Raw genomic sequence first — 20,073 nt, forward strand, 5'->3', positions numbered from 1 at the left:
GAACGCAGCAGCCTTCAGGAACCAGGAAAGCGAGGCCTCTTCTGAAGCCTCAGGGAGAAACACAGGCACTGCTGACACTTTGGTTTTAGACTTTTTACCCCAGTACTGTAAGAACAGATTTGCGTTGCTCAGCCAAAAACATTTTTTTAGAAATAGCTTTGTATGCGTTAACAACTGAAACCATTTGTATCTGCCTCCAGCTCCTCGTATGTAGTTGCAGTAAGGCACTGGAAGTGTGCAGCCAGAGAAGGACCTTATTAGTAGAATCCATGTGGGGCTGATGCAAAGGCACCACCATACTGGATATTCTAACAAATGACCACACATCCACAGGACATAAGTCATTTCTTCATGTGTAGTGATCAGTGTTGCCAATTCACTCCCATTTAGTCTATCTTTTTTGCAATCAATGGTTATATGTGCCCTTGAAGGCTATGAAAGCTATAGACCACACTGCCAAGACTGAGAACAAAAATTAATAGAGCTATGGATGGGTGTAGCTCAGTGTAAATAAGGATCTGAATGGTAGGTGTTCCTGGTGTGTCACTACCCTTAGATTCCTCAACAAACAGAGCTGGAGAATGGGCAGGGTGCATTCGTGCATGATCAGCTCTCTGTGTGAACACACAGATTCAACCAACTGCAAATGGAAAATATTTGAAAAATAAGATGGTTCAGAAAGCTCCAAAAAGCAAAACTTGAATTTATAGTGTGTTATACTGAATCGATGCAAATGAAGTGGTAGTAGGTATTATATTAGGTTTTGTTAAGTAATATAGAGGTGACTTAAGGTGTATGGAAAGCTATGCATTGGTTATATACATATACCATTTTATATAAGGGATGTGAGCACCTTGGCATTTGGATATCCACCATGTCTTTGGATATATTAAAAACGAGCACATAGTAGTATCTCACATTTCATTCCAGTATCATGTGAATTCTTTCCTCTTCCACATCTATAATTTCTTTATGCATGATGGAGAAACAAAACCTGGCTTCCATCACCCTCAACATATTTTTTACTCAGTCCTCTTATATGTAACTAATCTAGCATGCTTACAGACCAGACCTAGACCCTGGCCCTGCTGGGCATCTCAGTACGCTGATGGAACCCTTACTCTGGCTCCACCTCAGTGAGCCAGCTGAATCCTCAGCTGGCTCTGCCAGATGCACTGGCCAAACCCTTGACTTTTTAAACTTAGAGGAATTATATAAGCAAAAACAAGACAGGCTATTTCCTGAACTTTAAAAGTAAGGATGCTAAAACTTTTAGTTATTCACTCATTGTCTAGTTTCGGTTGTTATTCACAGGGGCTGGTAGAACTTGCTCACGTAAAGATCTAAACTAATGCTATTTATAAGTAGTCCTAACTTTTCCCTTGTGTGCTGTCATGTTAAAAGGCATTTAAAGAAACTGGCTTCAGTGAGCAAGGTTGCGCTTGCCTCTCAGTCCAGAAAGCTCCTGTGCGGTGGCACTTCAACAAAAAGCAAATGTTATATAGTATTTGTCTTCAGTTGGCAGCTGATCCACCTACATAAATTCCTTTCTCAATTTGATCTAACAATAAAAAAGATTTGATTTCTGCTAGAAGAACTAAGGAAAAAGTGGGCGAAATTATTTGTTTTTTCCATTTCCTGGTATATTTGATCTGTTTTTAGTTTGACTCTTTTCTTTGCCACCACATTCTTACTCTCTTAGTTTGCTTCCTGCTGTCTGCTATTCCTGAGTATAGACAACTCTTGGTTATTTTCACAAGTGGAGATGGACCAGCTGGTAAAGCAAAGGAATAGATGGTCCAAATCATGTTTGCCTCTATGTTGTTTGGTAGTCTGAATACAGGCCCATTTATTAAGTGGAGAAGATAATCATGAATCTCTCCATGGCTCCAGGTCTCTGCTTCTGTGAAAACTCCCTTGGCTCCCAGTGCAGTGCACGAGGAAAAGTAAGAACAACCTAGCTGGTTCTCCCCTGCTCTAAGGAAACTTAATTCTGACATGGGAGCAGAGCTGTGTGATCTTATCTCAAACATCATGTAAAGATGGAAACTGCGCAGTGGTAATGGTTATGTCTTTTAGTTCTTATATATTCTGTAATCCTCTGTAAACTTAGCTGCCTTCTCTTTACCTGCAAAACTTTGTTCCCAGATGCCCAGCTGTTATGCAGGGGCCCCAAGGAACAGCAATTAATATTTCACTTGGGGGTACTACCTGACATTCTGATTTCCTAGGCGCTGCTGGAATCAAAGGAGTTGCATTGGCATACAGTGAGCCCTGTGAGGTTCTGAGTATCCCATGGACACTCCCAGCATGGGAACAGTGAGTGTGCTTCAGCATGACCTCCCTCCTTCAACTGAAGTTTACATCACAGCCCAAGAGCAAAAAATTCTTAAATGACAGCAAGCCAGCACTGAGGATAACCTTGAACTCTGTTCATTTTTTTATTCTTTACATGCATTTAATGAATTTTAGTGTCCTTCAACCCATTACCCTGTCTCATTCTCCTCTGCTGGAACCTTTCTTCCCAACAAGTCTCCTCCTACTTTTTTGTCATTTGTGTGCATGTGACCCACTGAGTTTAATTAGGGTTGCCTGTATGAGCATGAATGAGAGGTCGTTCACTGGAGTGTGGGCAGCTTATCAATGGCCACAGCACTAAAAAGAGTGACACCCATTCTCCAGCCCCCATTAACTGTCGATAATCACTTAGAGGGAGAGCCTTTGGGCTGTTCTTCGCTCCATGAAAAGATACTGAAAAGACTGATTTTGTGTAGATCTTGTGTGGATAACTACAGCTGATGTGAATTCATGCTTACATCAGCTGTGTTGTATCCAGAGGATACTGCTTCACGTCATTCCTCCCCAGCCTCCGCTAGTCATTCTTCCTCTCTCTTACAGTGTTCTCTGATAGATGATATAGATGTCCCATTTAAAGTGGAGTGTTCCACCTTATTCTCCAAACTTCTAACCTGTTCCACTTTTTTTTTTTTAAGACAGTTCTCACTGATTGGGTAGGCTGGCTGGCCAGGTGGCCAGTGAAACCTCTGCCCCAAGTTCTGAGATTACAGGCAGTCAGTCCCTTGTACCAAAGTAGATATGATCAATCACAAACTTCTGCTCCAGACTGTTCCTAGACCCTTCAGATGGCTTCAAGGCCTCACGTATATCAGTCTCTCCCAACATCTTCTTCCTGCCCAGACTCCCCTTTCTCAGCATGCTCCCTTTTTCTCTCTTGTGGGTCATGGTCGTCAACTGTCCCACTCTGGATTCCTTAGAAACGTGGTCCTTCCCTCCTCTAAGGCAGTGTACATTTGGTGGCCTCTTCTGGAGCCCCGTGTTTAGTGTCTGTTCTTTTTCCTTACTTGCTGTAAGGCAAATATGGGTCAGCTGTTTATTACTCATGGCCCAGAAAGCTTGGAACATGAGTGCTGACCAATAGCAATTGGATGAACAAACATGAATACAAATGAAAGCAAAGACCTACAGGAATGCTGCTGATAAAAATAGTAATTAGTGTAATTATACTCTTAGTTTGCACCAATAGTGTATTGAGGACTTCATGTAGAACATCTCATTTAGTGTAACAGTCTTGTGAGGTGATTATATGGATGGTGTTTTGTTATTGTTTTTTAGACAGGGGTCTCACTGTGGCTAGCAGGACTAGACTTGTACCTGTTATGTATGGCCCAGGCTGACCTCAAACTCTTGTTTTTTCTGCTTCAGCTTCCTGTGTGCAGAGATTACAGGTAATGCACTACCATGCCAGCTAGTTTGTTTGTAAAATGTTCACCAAGGCTCTTGTGGTAAAATTAGGATCCCTCCCTATGGGAAGGTGGTAAAAACTTTAAGAGCTGCGATATAACAAGTGATCTTTAGGTTATTGATGGTATGCCCTTGGTCTTATGGAACCCCCCAACTCTATTACCGTCTTTTGCTTTCAGGCCCTTGCAATGAGAGGTTTTGCTCTGCCACAGATTTCCACTATTGTTTACTGCTTACCAAGGGCCTGAAGCAATAAGGGGTATCCAGGTATTGACTGAAAGCTCCAGTGTAGAGCCAAAACAACCTTGTTCTTTTATTATGAACCAGCACTACATTTGTTATAATAGAGACCTGACTATTACTGCCCTACTGTTCAAATGAAAATAAGAGGCGCAGAGGCACCGTGACCACAACACTGGGCTAGTTATGCAGAGAGTGCTTTGTCAGCGCTCCTTTTCTATGCTATCAGTGTCCCAGGAATACTCATGTGCTAACAGGTACATTACACTTAACACTTACACAGGTACATTACACTTAAGACATGTGAATTGCAGGCTTTTGTATCTGTAGAAGATAAAAATGAACCATCCAGTTGAAAGTGATTTTAAGACAATTGAAATCAGATGGTGCTTGGAACTGCCTGTGTAGCCCAACTGTGTTACAAATAACTCAAATGTCAGACAGCATGATCATTAGAAACTTCTTTGAACTCCCACTTTTAAAGTTGGGCTAGGTTTCCTACTCTAAACTGTGGCATTCTTTGTCTCTATTATATTTCTGAAACCATGTGATTGAGGACGTGGAGGGGAGAGTAGGAACAAAAGAATAATTTTAAAAATAGCTGTTTATTATTATTATTGGTTTTTTTGAGACAAGGTTTTTCCGTGTAGCCTTGGAGTCCCGAAATTCACTCTGTTGACCAGGCTGGCCTTGAACTCACAGAGATCCACCTGCCTCTGCCTCCCTAGTGCTGGGATTATAGGTGTGCCCCACCATGCCTGGCTTATGCCTACTATGTGGCATTGTCATTTTACATAAACTGTGGAGCACTGTGACAGGGATCTTAGTTTTCTCTCCACTCAGGCTCTGCTTTGAGTGCCAGGCTCCTGGGTCCTCACTGATTACTCATACATATGAATGTTCACAGTCAGTTATTAGGATTCAAGCTTGAGGCCTCAGGGCTGCGTGACCTGAAAACCCTTTCTCTTTCCAACACGTAGTCCTCACCCATAGTCCTACAAGTGGATAAATTGAGTGGAAACTGACTTTGATAGAGGACGTAGAAAAAAAAAAAAAAAAAAAAAAAAAAAAGATGTGTTTGCCTTTGGGAGAAGTACTCATCTAAGAACTGGGTAGGTGAACAGAACCTCACTAAAGTTGCCAGTCACCCCAGTGAACTCTGCATGAGAAGACAAACAAAGGGGTCAAAGGTTTGTGGAATCTGAAAATAGAACTGTGCAGTATAGGCTGTTCTTTCAAAATAATTTAGGATCAGTGGTTAAAATGTCCATACTCAGACCAGCAACTGTCACATATTGTAAATATAAACTATATTCTCTCATTGGAGAAGAACTTGACAGTGATTCATAAACTTAAATTGCATCCAGCCTTTAAATTTTTTAGATACACTGATTTTGTTTTATATGTGTGAACATTTTGCCTGCATGTATGTATATGTGCCATGTGCGTGTGTAGTGCCCATGGAGGTCAGAAGAAGGCATAGATCACCTGGAACTGGAGTTGCAATCAGTTGTGAGCCAACATGTCAGCGCTGGGGACTAAACCCATGTCCTTTGCAAGAACAGCAAGCCATCTTTCCAGCACCTGCAAATATCATTTAAACCTGCCTTTTTCATTGAAGAAGTGCCTTATAAAGGAGCACGAGCATATATGCCCAAAGGAAAATAGACACCACATGTCTATGCTTGTGTTGTCCACAGTAACAAATATTGGTTAACAGTGTGAATGTCCAGGGGATAAACTCAATACTGTTCAGTACTTTAAAAATAAGACTACCTATCTGCTTATATGAGACTTTTGCCAAGATAAATGTTTTAATTAGGAACAAAGTATTTATGTTTAAAAAGAAGACCAGCAACGATACAGCAAAAAGTGTATCAAGTAGTGAGCCGGCTCAACAGACGCAAGCGTTGGGAGCCTGCAGCTCAAGCCTGACCCCCAATTCTACCCTAGAACCTTGAAAGGTAAAGGTGGCAGAAAAGAACTGGTGACGTGTGTGCTGTGGTGTTCATTCACCCACACATATCATGCCTCTGCACACACATTAACAATGCTCTGAGACCTTCATATACACATTTGTGTCTGCATAAACCATTCCAGAAGAGTTCATGGGAAAGCTGCAGCAATGGTTACCTCCAACAAGGAAAGTTGTAGGAAAGATGTGATAACTTCAAAATGCTTTCCACTGTTAATCTTTGGTATCATTTGAGCCTTTAACTAGTTTTTATCACCTTGTCACAAATAATATACTAATAGATATTTAAACTTACTATATAAAGATGCTTGGAACTTAGATTTTTAATTTTTATCCTTTAATTTCAGACATATGGAAAACATAGTATAAAAACAAATGCCTTTTATCCCTCTCCATTTTTTCTTTTGCAGTTTGCTCAATTTCTAAGCTTCTCTTTTTATCATATTTATATAAATGTATACATATACTATTGGGGAGTATATTGGAGATATCATGATCCACTGAGCAATTCAAGGCATGTTTCCTAAAAACAAGAATGTTCTCTTCACCACAGTGTCCTGATCAAAATCAAGAAATGTAATTTTGTCACAATTTACTGTCTAACTCCTAGCTGATGTTCGTATTTTACCATTTGTTCCAGACTAGGAGTGTGCTGTGCATTAACTTGTCACAGCTCCTTCAGGCCCTACAATCTGGAAGGCTCCCAGCCTTGTTCTGTTTTCTCAGGCAGGCCCTTTGCCATTATTCTTGTAGATGTCTTCTAGTTTCAGCCCTTTGCTCTGGAGGTTCAGCTTCTGTGCTGGAGCTGCTGCACTCAAGGCTGGGCCTCTGGGTCTCAGCCTTGGGGCTGCTCAGTGGTCTTCAGGCCATGTGTGCTGCTCTTCAGTCCAGCTGAGATCCCTGAGCTCACTCTTTTCTCTCACTACCTTTGCCCAGCAACATATGGCACATTTTCTGGACTTCCAAAAATGCTCAGGAATGCCATGCACAGAGACTCCCGGCTGTTTGCTTCTTATAAATGGCTAACAAAGAGTGTGCAATGGCATTGTTTTGCCTATTGCGTCATCTCAACAGACTGTGAACTCTTTCTTTACCATCTGAAGCAGAGCCTTCCATCAGACTAGAGGACCTGTTCGAGAAACTTCACAGCAGTTCAGAAAGCTCTCACATTTTAAAAAGTTCCTCCAGAATTGCTCGTTCCCCAAATATGTATTAACCTGGGTTCTTTGTGAAAGAGAAGCAATATGTGAAATATATATATGAGCGAAACTGAGATTGAGAGGTTTTCTGTAAGTTACCCACTTGTGCAGTTATAGAGGTTGGGAAGTCTGTGGTCTGCAGCTAACAGACAGGAGACCTAGGAAAGACAGTGGCACAGTTTTCAGCCTGAGTCTGAAGGCCAGAGGACCAAGACAGCTGATGGTATCAAGTCCAGTCCAAACCCAAAGGCAGAAATCTGGTGTCCCAGCTCAGAGACAGACAAGAGAAAACAACTGGTTTTATTGTTATTTTGAATAGTGTTTTATTCTCTTCAGATCTTCAACAGGCTGGGGAGGGAAAATTCTTTAAGCAGTCCACTAACTAGAAGGTTAATTTTATCTGAAAACACTCACACAGACATGCCCAAAATGCCTTTTTAGTTAGGCCTTTGGACACCCTGTGGACCAGTCACTAGTTGCTAGTGAAGTTAACCATGTATCAGTTTGCTCTAGTGTTGGTGAATCTAATTTTAATGACTTGTTTTAAGTGTTCATAAACTTCCTCTGCTATAAAGCTATCATTTTCCCCTTGTAATTAAGATTTAATTTGTGGAAAGGTACTCTGAGGCTATGTAAATACCCTGTCCCGTGTCATATTGTAACTGCTGCTTTCAACATCCATTGATAACATTCTAACATCATCCCTTCTGTGTATGCCTTGACATTGTCCTGTAAGAAGCTCTTGTCCATGTCTTTAGTTGTGTCAGTCTGACGTTTACTGTGTTCAGTGAATTAAAATCTGTTCCTGGCATAATTTCTTTTCATGCCAGTTTCTCAGGTGGTCCCAGGGAGGGGGCCCAGTCAAGCTGTCATTTTTTGAGCACTTTTCTGTTTGGTTCTACAAGACACTCTGAATTCATCTTGTGGTTCTTTTCATCTATGAAGACTTCAATTCATTTCCATGGAGCCTTGGCTCCTACTAGGTTTTTGCACACCTACATCTAGGTGTTATTTCTTCTTGGCATCCTGAGTGGACAGTTAGGAAATGCACATGCATACTGTTACTTCCTCTCCTCTTCTCTCTTTACCCCATAGTCCATGGTTCCACCTACTTGTTTTCCCCTATGTCCCTTGTTTATTTCATAACTCAAATGTAATCAACTTTTAAAATCCCCCAAATCTTTAAAAATCCCAATGCTTTAAAATTTACATGCCTCTCTTTTAAATATAAATTCATTTTCTTTCTATCTTCCTTCCTTCCTTGCTTCCTCCCTCCCTCCCTCCCTCCCTCCCTCCTTCCTTCCTTCCTTCCTTCCTTCCTCCTTTTCTTTCATCCTGGTCACAGTTCCTCCTCCCTCCTCTCCTCCCAGTCCCTTCACACCTCCCGCCTATCCACTCATCTTCTGATTTTCCTCAGAAAAGGGCAGGTCTCCCATGGCATATCAAGTCTCAGTAAGAATAGGCACCTCCCCTCATATTGAGGCTGGACAGGGCAACCCGGTAGGAGGAAAGGGTCCCTAAAGCAGGTAAAAGAGGTCCTGCTCTCACTGTTAGGAGTCCCACAAGAAGACCAAGCTACAAGACTGTAACATATATGCAGAGGACCTAGGCTAGGCCTATGCTGGCTCCCTGGTTGTCAGTTCAGTCTCTGTGAGCCCTTAAGAGCTCATGTTAGTAGATTCTGTGGGTTTTCTTGTGGTGTCCTTGACCCCTCTGGCTCCTACAATCCTTTCTTCCCTATTCTGAGGGATTCCCTGAGCTCTGCCTAATGTTTGGCTGTGGGTCTCTGCATCTGTTTCCATCAGTTGCTAGGTAAAAACTCTCTGATGACAGTTGGGTTAGGCACCAATCTATGAGTATAGCAGAATATCATTAGGAATAATTTTCTTTATATATATATAAATATTTATATATATTTCTTTATATATACATTTATATACAGTATTATACATTTATATTTATAATTCGTTCACTTTATATCCAGATTATAGCTTCCTCCCTCATCTCTTCACAGTCCCATCCTTCCTCCTTTTTCTTTCTTCCTGCTCTACTAGTCAATAGAAAGGGGGAGCCCTCTTCCCCTACCATCTGACCTCAACCTATCAAGTCGCATCAGGACTGCCTGCATTCTCTTCCTATGTGGCCCTGACAAAGCTGCCCCACTTAGGGGAAGTGATCAAAGATCAGGTTACAGAGTCCATGTCAGAGACAACCCTTATTCCCCTTACTAGGGAACCCACATGGATACTGAGCTGCCTATCAGCTACACCTGAGCAGGGGCTCTAGGTCCTCTCAATGCATGGACCTTGGTTGGTACCATCAGTCTCTGCAGGCCCCCTGGGCCCAGATTTGTTGGCTTTATTGGTCTCCTTGTGGAGGTCCTGTCCCCTCTGGGTCTTTCTATCTCTTCCCCTCCCCTCCAACACACACTTTTCCTTAAAACTCTCTGTTCTCTGCTCAAAGTTTGGCTGTCAAATTGAAGCCGATGCTGAGAAATCATTTTCTATCCTAGGTCTCTCGGTGGTCCAGCCTCTGAGTACTGGCCTTCTAGGCAGTGTCAGGAGTGAGCTCCCTTTTGTGGAATGAGTCTCAAGATGGACCAGTCATTGGTTGGCCACTCCCACTATTTCTGCATCACCTTTAACCCCAGCACATCTTCTAGGCAGGACAAATTGTAGGTTGAAGGTTTTATGGCTGGCTTGGTATCCCAATCCCTCCACTGGAAGTCTTGCCTGGTTACAGGAGATGGCCAGTGCAGGCTCTGTATCCCCCATTGATAAGAGTCTTAGCTCTGGTCACCCTCATAGATTCCTGGGAGTTTTCATAAAAGTCACAAGCCTCTTAACTATAAGCTCATATAAATATTAAAGCCACAAGTTACATCCATTCAATGTATTATGGTACCAAGTAGAGATTTTTATTCCAAGAGAGAAAAGACAAGACCATAGCAATGAACAATCACACTGAAGCAAAATCAAACCCAGCAAGGACAGCACCCAATCTTGCAGCTCCAGTGGCCAGTGTCTAAGACTTGAACTGCATCTCCTGGGCTCCTAAGTGTTTTGGCAGCAAAGTCCTTTTTAGGAATCTTTAATCTTTTACTGTCCTTAGCTTAATATCATGATATAGGTTTACCAATGCTTGCCCTCTAATATGATCTCAATCAGTGTTCCATAATAAAATGTCATATTATAAATAGAAAAAAAGAAGGTCACAAAATTTTATTTAATGTGTGAACAAGAATGTTATTAATAATAGGACAAAATCATTCATGTCTATTATTTGTTACTTATCGTATAATCTTAACCTGGTATTTATAACTACTCTCTTCTACTACCCATTCTGTTTTTCCTCTACTGTCATCAAGTGCTTCAGTGAATCTTGTTCTTTATCTGCAGGAGTGACCTTTACTTTCATTCCTGAAGGGTTTGGGTTATTTATCACCCTGCCTGGATTGGGCTGTTGTAGTTTCTTATTGACTTTAGTCACAGGTGTGGTAGCACAGATGTGCAAAAAGATCTCCATTTCAGTTGGTCTAGTTTTCCTTTGTTAGTCTGAATCAGTCACACCTCTCCCTATTAATCCTTTCTTAGTTGACTGAAAGCCATTAGGACCACAAAATGTCAGAAGTCTTAACTTCCAGTTTAATTGGGTGTTTGTTGTGCCTCCTGGCAGAAGCATTCCTCCCTTTGGAACCAAAACTTCTAGGCCTGAAGAACTCAAGGTTGCAGAAACAGGAAGCAAAAGCATTCCTGGTGAGTTACTAGGGATGACAGTTAGTGGTTTCATTTTCTTTTTACTCCTTGATTCCCGGGTCAGTGAATCCAGGTTATAAGAGAAAGAGCACCTACACTCTGATTAAAAGCATATGCTACCTTCTGGAGAACCCTGCCCCAACCTTATAGGCAGTTGCTACCCAACTGGTATTTTAACTGTGTCTCTAGTTTTTATTTTTATTTTTCTTTTTTATTAAATAGATTTTTATTAAAATACAATTATATCCCTTTCCTCCCTCAAACCCCTCCCATGTCTCTCTCTCAAGACCCTCCCCTGCCCAATATCCCTCTCAAATTAATAGCCTCTATTTATTATTGTAATAGATAAATAGACAGATAGTAGGTAGATAGATAAAGGATAGATAATTGATGATAAAAAATAGATATATAGAAGATAGATAGATAGATAGATAGATAGATAGATAGATGTACAAATATATAAATACAATCTGCTGAATCTATTTTTGTTGTTTGTGTGTATATAGTTTCATAGCAATTCCTCCACACTAAGGCTCAGGGAACATCCCGGAAGAGGGGGTGGAAAGACTGTAAGAGCCAAAGAACCAGGAAGACTAGAAATGGCTGTTTAAAGAAAGCCTAAATAGTGACAATATCAATACACAAGCTAATGGGAAAGGGGGAGGATTCATAGAGTTCTACCCCTAGACAAAAACCTACAGGTAGCTAATGACTGCTGAGAATGGGATAATTAGTCTCATTCAGGGACTAGCCCCGTAACTGGCTACACAATTCCACTTGTTTGCAGCCACGTTCTCTAGCAGTGAAAACGTTGTTTCAGATTGAAAGAAAGAGGGGCTAGAGAGATCCATCATTCATTATTAGCTTTATTCATTAAATATCTAACCATTCTTTAACTAATACAGACTATCTTGCATGCTAAAGGTGAAACAATGAACAAGATGAATATGATCTCTGTTCCCTGAAAACTATCACAACTACCATGAAGGAAAACAAATAAGTGTGAGCTTTGAGATGGAGAAAGAATACATGTTCAAGGCCAGCCCATACAATGATGGGGTACTGGTGTGACACGGACCACTATCTGGGTGTCCTGTTCAGTGGGTATGGCTTCCCACTGAAATGAGTGACGACCAGGCATTTCTAGTAGCTCTATATTTCAGGTCACACTTGGTGGAATGTGGAGGGTAGACCAAAGGGAGTGAGAGTAGTCACAATAGCGCCTGTGGTAGGGGTAGACTATGTCCAGAACTTCAAGTTCTTGTTAACACCATTTTCTGCCAAGTTGCTGGGTCATAGGAGAGAAAGTGTATATCTTGCTGATCTGATTGAATTTCCTTTTGTAAGGAAGCTTAAGTATGACACATTGTCTTGGAATTTATTTTTGATAAAGTTATCTGTATTTCGATGGTTGATATGGATTTTATCGTCCACAGTCCTGAGATAAGAAGTCCAAAATCAAGGTTTGAGCAGACCAAGCTCTCTCTGACAGCATTTTATGGGCTCTTCTAGCTTCTAGAGGGGGTAGATGGTATTTGTTTCTTTGACCTGTGTTGCTTCACACAACTGCATCTTGTCCACATGTGACAACCCCCTTCTTTAAGGTCACGTTGTGTTAGCGTGCACCCTGATGAGCTCATCTTGACTACATCTGCAGAAGCCCTGTTTTCGAATAAGGTCACATCACAAGATGGGTAGGAGTGCTGTATGTGTAGTTTGGGGAACACAGTTCAATAACTCCCCATACTATTGCCTTGTGCTTTCTTGTTTTCCCAAGCTGCTATCCATTTTTCTAACAGGTATTGATTTTTTTTTTCATTTTTTAAATGTTACTTTTGAAGTTTATTGTTCACATATGAAAAGTGGGGAAACAAGTGACGGAAAATAAATCTAACAACTGAACAATCTAGCTCTAAGTAGTGCCACCAATTTCCAGAGGCAGAGTTCACTCACAGACAGTGGATAGAGGTAGCACAAAAAGCAGATTGCAAGCTACCACATCCACTGCTGGGGTGAAGACAGTGTGTAGATGCCAGCTCTGCAGCAGGTGATGGAGATGGACAGAGGCTAAGGGGCCACATCTCGTCTGTGCTTAGCCTGGCCAGTCGGGGTGCCGGGTACGCAGCAGTCACCAGACTCAGAGCCAGCCAGAGGGATCTTGGCGGAAGATGTGGTCACTAGAAGGCTCCCTTGTTGCTAGAGTACTTAATTCATGCACTTTGAGGTGCTTAAGAGACCAGCTTCTGCATAAATGTTGCTATTATCAGATGGCAAAGCTGTTTGGGGCACTAATATGTAATCTTCAATTATTATTCTAGTTCCATAATTTTATTTATAACTTTAATTTTTCTTTCCATTTCATTTATCTTATCTAAAGCCTTTTTTTTTCCTTGTCTATTTGCCTGGTGTCCACTTTCATTTTTATAAAGACTTTTTTTTTAAACTTATTTGTTTTTATTTAATGTGTTTTTCTTGCATGTATCTATATGAGGGTATCAGATCCCCTGGAACTAGAGTTCACACACAGTTGTGAACTGCCATGTGGGTGCTGGAAATTGAGCCCCGGTTCTCTAGAAGAGCAGCCAGTGTGCTTAACCTCTGAGCCATCTCTCCAGCCCCAAGATGTTTTTCTTGATTTGATAATTTCATATATGTATATAATGGATTCAGCCATTTTCACCTCCCATTACCTGTTCCCATTCCCTCTGTCTTTTAAAAAGATACATATCTATTTTATTTCTAGTTGAAAAATATATGTACAAAAATTTGGCCCATTTTAGTCTCCTTTACCTATACCATATACGTAAAAACAGTTTTTATTCTTATATTTATTTATCCCCTTCTTACAGCTGCTCAGAAGTATGTAATTATTGGGAATAATTTTGTTCTCAAGCCACCTGCGTTCTTAGCAAGAGATTTTTTTGTTTATTCAGAAACCATAGCTTACCTTTGAAGCATGTTCTTTAGTCCTGAGAGAGCAGAGGAAGGCACTGGTCTCTCTTTGCATTCTCTTTGCTAGGTCTGTTTTTCAGAGCATTCTATAACTTTTTCTTTCGTTGTTTCTCTTTTTTTTTTTTTTAAGTGGGGGATGGGGGCGGGTGGAGGGAGAACACTGTAGCCCTGGCTTGTCTGAAACTGACTATGCAGGGAAGACTGGCAATCCTCTGCCTCTGTCTCACAAGTGCTGAACTACAGGTCTATGTCACCACTTCTGGCATCCACAACCTTTCTTATATGTAGTGGCTCAGAGTTGTGACATTGTAATAAATAATGCATTCTCGTTCTTATTGATGATTTCAGAGAGAGAAGATACTCTCATATTGTTCTTCTTAGCTAGGAGTTCCTTGGTTGGTATTTGAAGTTAGTCCCAAACTCAATCCCAGAGAACTTGGATATTTAAAGATAATTGGAAAGAGAGGAGTCAGCAAAGGAGCCTGAAAAAGAAAACCAAAAATATAGGAAGAAAATCCAGCAAATGTGGGCTCAAAGAAGCCAAGAGAAGCTGGTTAAGTTAAGGCAATGAGACTCTGTGACAAACGCTGCTGAGAAACTGTGATGAAGGACCTTTAACAGGGGTCAGAGTTCATGGGTCGCTCACTTCAGAAACTTGGACAGTGTGATGAAATACAGGAGTGGTGCCCAGATTGGAGTTGGCTGAGGAGATAAGAATGGAAGGGGAAAAAAAAGATATGCCTCATCATAGGTTGCATGCCTCTCCTGAGAAACAAGGATGTTTCAGCCACAGAAGGCTTCATTTGCAGTGGAAAGAGAAGCCAGGCCAAATCAATTATGATTAAGCACCATCTTTTCAGAAAACGTATTTTCCTCATAAAACAAATAAAGAGTGCCCATGAGTAAAGATTTTTATTAAATACATACTCAGAGCATTTTTCTTCTGATTATAAATGATTCCAGGACTTGATGTCAAGCAAGGGCAGCAGTGATTGTTAATGAGTGAATCTGACTTAGAAGCCTCAAGGGTACATGTGAAATACAGTCTGAAGCCAAGTGTGGTGCCTCACATTTGTAGCTCTCAGGAGACCATGGCAGGAGGTTGCCACAGTTTGAGGCCTGCCTGGGTTACTAGAGTTCTAGGCTAGGTTGAGCTACAGAGTAAGTCCGTGTGAAAAGTCAAGACGGATGTAAGGGAGTTGGGAGGATATGATAGAAGTAACTCCTTTTTTGCCTAAAGTTAAATAAAAATTTCCCTTTTATATTTGGTAAGTTTTCATATTCTGTTCAGTTTCCCCCTAAAATAATTGAGATCTCTCTGTCCTTAATTTCTCTTGTCACACCCTTCATTGAGCATCTCATTGGTCTCTTTAACTACAAAACGTGTTGCTCATTCCTGGTGTCCAGACACATCAAATTTAAACTCACTTCACCAGGCTTCCAGAGACTACCATTCACATCATCTGCTCCGTGAACACGCTAACATGGCTTTCTGCGCTGCTCAGGCCAGCCACCTTCCTCCTCTGAATGCGCTCTCACACCTGGACATGCCTCCCTCGTCTGTAGGCTGTGAGCATGCTCTGCTGTGGCTGGTCTGAAGGAGCTGCTGCATCCTGACTGACTGTTACAGATGGTCCTATATACATGTAATGTGAGTGAGTTAAGCTAGAATACTTTTAACGACAACAACATGTTTCAGCTCTCATGGATGTTGTATGTGTCTTCCAACAGCATTGTCTTTAATACCTTCTCCATTGCTACACGTTTATTAAAAATGTTTAGAACTTTTGTTTCATTTAGAAGCCAAGGAAAAGATCTCATTTCAATAAACATTTTTTATTTAGGTTTTGAAGACTATGACAGTTAAGCTATTTTGGGTTGGTTGGTTTTGTTTTTTATTTTGTGAGATACAGTTTCATGTAATCCAGGCTGTCCTCAAACTCACTATGACCAGGACCTACTGATCTGCCTATTTCCACTTCCCAAGACCTGGATTACAGGAGGGTGCCAGTCCCAGCTAATTTTAATTTAATTTAAAGATATATATGGTATATTCATATGTACATATATGTATATAACATATATAATCCAGGCTGGCCTCAAACTGCCAACAGTCTTCCTGTCTTGGCCTCCTGAGTGCTGGGATGATAGGCATATGACACTATACCCTGTCTTACTAAGCTGTTTTAATAAAGGAGAGTTCTGAAAAAGAAAAAAAAATGTAAGCAAACTTTATATTACTGGTGTCAGAGAATCAGTACCAAGTAGGACTCCACAGAGAAACTGGTTCTCAGACGTTTGAATAATGAAGGGAATCTGCCCAGTGCGGGGTGACAAAGGGACCAGGATGAAGGGATTCCAAGCAGTGAGATCCAGGGACAAAACCATGAAGGCAAAGACCAAGAGAGGTGATGGGAGAGACAGGTGCTCATGGACAGGAGTGGTACTGGCTGTTAAGAGCCAAGCACAGGGGCCAGACCTGTGTGTCTGCGGTAGAGTTTGTCTGGGCTTTAGGATCCCTCGCTGGAAGGGGGTTTTCTGATCATCTTTGCTACTATAGCACATGGTTTATTGTCTTTCCTATTATTCTCTACTATGATTTATTTACTGAACTTTCTTGTGCTTTCCTCTTTTAATTTCCCCTTGTATTTCACAAAGTAGACACTTTGTCATAACAGGTTTGCACACAAAGATCGTAGACATGCTATCATTGTTCTGTTGGACCACAGTGTCTCTTGTTCATCTTCCAGTGTTAATCACTGCACATCTTCCCCATTACTTTGCTGTTCTCCACCCTCAGGTACCAAAGCCTTGTGAAATTGCAAACAATGTTATAGTGTGGAGTGGCACCATCTAGTGGTGATTTTGAGACCTAACCAAGTTCAAAGTCATTCTATAAACCAGTTTAGAATTTCAAAAATAACTTTAGAGCATTTTTTTAAATTGCTGAAGCATTTATTTAATGTCATATTTTGCTGATCTTCTGAATCATACTTCAAGTCAACCAATAGTTTGACTATTATGATTTATAACAACATGGTTTGTAAACATGACTTACACATTTTTTTTCTGAAGAATATTACTTTATTTTTTTTTTAATTTTTCATCAATTACACTTTATTCATTCTGCATCCCCCCATAAGCCCCTCCCTCCTCCCATCCCAATCCCACCCTCCCTCCTCCCTCTGCTTGCATGCCACTCCCCAAGTCCACTAATAGGGGAGGTTCTCCTCTCCTTTCTGATCTTAGTCTGTCACTTCACATCAAAAGTGGCTGTATTGTCCTCTACTGTGGCCTGGTAAGGCTGCTCCCCCCCCCCAGAGGGAGGTGATCGAAGAGCAGGCCAATCAGATTATGTCAGAGGCAGTCCCTCTTCACATTACTATGTAACCCAATTGGACTCTGAACTGCCCTGGGCTACATCTGTGCAGGGGTTCTAGGTTATCTCCATGAATAGTCCTTGGTGACTTACACATTTTATACCTTCTTGAGACAAGGTCTCACCGTGGAGCCCAGGCTGCCCTTGAACTCTTGATCTACTTCTGCCTTCCAGGATCAGGGACTGTTGGTATAAGCCACCATACCCTGCTCACTCTGCTACTTTGCACATGTTTTGTTTATATCTTGAAAATAGAATGCTTAGAGATTTAAACAAAATATTTAATTTGAAGTAATTCAGAATTTCAGAGACTACCCCATGTGTGGCTGTAAGAACCCCCCACTGAGAAAGTATGTCATCATGCCACTGAGTCAGACTAGCTCATGACATAGCATTTTGTTTTGTTTTGTTTTGTTTTGTTTTGTTTTGTTTTGTTCTAGCAGCCTGTTGCTTCTTTTCATTTTTTTATTTTTTCCTATTTGGGCAGTTTTGAAAACCAAGCAACCATGTACTTCTCAATTCCTTGGCGATGCCCTGCTGAGCCTGTGTTGCATACGTACAGATCCAGTGAGAGAGGCTTGCAGGATGAATCTTACTTTTTATTTCTGTGTGGATTTAAAAAACGTGTGTATATTCTTTAGAAGGTTTTTGCAGTTGCTCTTGGAGGCCAGAGGAGGGTACTGAAGCCCATGGATTAGGAGTTAAAGTCAGTTGTGGGCCACTTGGCATGCGTGCTTGAAACTGAACCGAGGTCCTTTCGAGAGCTGTACACTGTATTAACCACTGGGCATCTCTCCAGCTCCATATTCCTGGGTCCTTAAACGTAAGCTATATCCATAGGTATCTGGTTGGTGGCTTGCAGTTGGTTGACAGCTGTGACAAGGAATGACATTTTGATGATTTAGTCTATTCTTAATCTATAGGGACTTTGAGTAGGGGAAGTGTTAATAAAAATAAAAACATTTGGTAAAGAATCTGTACCTGCCTGCAATCCCAGCACTCCTCAGATAGAGGCAGGCATTTCAGGAATTGAAGACCAACCTTGGCTATGTAGTTCAAGGCCAGCCTGGGCTATGAGAGACCCTCTTTCAAAACAAGCAAATAACCATCACTCCATGCATAGTGTAACAGAAGATTAAAATTAATTGCCTTTTTTGAAAAAATAGGAAAAACACTTATTCAATGCCAGAAGGATGGAGGGGTGAAATTCTTACCACTGTGCATCTGGAGAGGCTGAAACACAAGGAGGTTAAATAACTTTTACGCAGTCTCACTGCTGTTAGTAATGTGAGCACTCAGGCCCAGAGGTGATGGATCCCAAAGTTAGTGCTTTTGCTATCAGTGGGAAAACGACAATAGAAAAATGCTCAGGAAACCTCACTGGTTGATAACTTATTTAAATACATGCCAACTACTTGATAAAAAAATCTTAATTCTAATTTATTGTTCACAACATCTATATTTGTTTGCTTTTCCACTCTTCATTATAGCTAACAACTTTCATCTTAAAGGAAGTTTTTAAAATTTTGCCTATTAGTCCCAAATTGTTAATTAATTTTCCTTGTCCATTGGTTATAAACAGCAGAGCATTTGGAGACAAAATACCCATGGACCAGCACTGTTTCAGATCTTGGAAGTGAGATACAAGCTTCCCTCATATTCACAGATGTGGTATGCTCGCATCCAGCCAACTGCAGATTAAAAATGTAACAATTGTTTGGATAGCATATAAATTGGTTGAAGAATTAGTGTAGCCTACAGATTATTTAAGGTATAGAAGAGTATTATAGAAGCTTTGCACAAATCTAGGACATTTGACATAAGGTTCTTAAGCATCCATGGATTTTGTTATTTGTGAGGGCTCATAGAACCAATCTCCAGTGAATACTGAAAGATGACTGTCTTTGCCTATGCCTCTCAGCAGGTGGAGTGTATCAGTAACAATCACTCAGGCAGAAACAGTTAAGCTCTGGTTTGTACATACTTACAGGTATGGGTTACTGTGTAAATAGTACATGTGGGTTTTCTGTGTCTTTATGTAAATTTTATGTACATTTATCATCCCTGTTTACAATTCCAGTCTTGAGGCTTTCACTATTTTTACTTTGTTCCTATGGCTTCTTCTGAGCAGCCTCCCCATCCACATCCATACCGCCCCACTGTATGTATATAAGGATCAATACATTCCCCCATCCATACTGCCCGTGTTCTATAATATCTTGCCACGCGTACATGTACTCATTTGTCAAATGTGTATATAGATAGACACACATACATAAATGTGATCCCATACAAAAATGAGATCATATTATATACCTTAAATGTATAGACACTTTCAGTCAGCTTGTCCCATGCCTGAGAGTCCCTCCCACTTATTTGTAAGCTGTGTGTCCAGGGTGTTTTCTGCAGTGTTGCTCAGAGCAGCAGGAGGGAAGGGAGATCATTGCATAAATCATGCTGTATCTACACCATGGGATTCCAGGCAGTAACTACAAAAGCAATGTGATTTATATCAGAAGTGTCTCCTCTACCATTCGCTGCTGTGGATTTTACTGTGTTTATTTCTTTACTGACAGTTTAGTGAACCTTCTAGAGGGAAAAGAAATAAATGTGAACAGGCCTCTTTGTAATTGAAAATCCAGTGAAGTAAATTCCAAGACCTGGTTTAACTTCTATTTCTTTTCCTACTAGAGCTGTGAGGGGTTTCTTTAACTTTTTTCCCTCTCTTGTTTGACCTTCTGTATTTGGGAAAGGCAAATCCATGACCTTCTGAGTGTTAAGTTCTCTTGCCTGGCTTGTAAACCCTATTGG

At 40.9% G+C, this 20,073-nt stretch overlaps 1 protein-coding gene across 2 annotated transcripts in view; it reads left to right on the top strand.

Moving 5' to 3' along the window:
• Myo1d (myosin ID) overlaps positions 1–20,073 on the top strand; it is a 301,477-nt gene that overhangs the window by 68,701 nt on the left and 212,703 nt on the right. The gene's annotated exons all lie outside the window — the stretch shown is intronic.

The sequence above is a fragment of the Meriones unguiculatus genome, chromosome 7 (genome assembly GCF_030254825.1).
Source record: "Meriones unguiculatus strain TT.TT164.6M chromosome 7, Bangor_MerUng_6.1, whole genome shotgun sequence".
Taxonomy (NCBI): Eukaryota; Metazoa; Chordata; class Mammalia; order Rodentia; family Muridae; genus Meriones; species Meriones unguiculatus.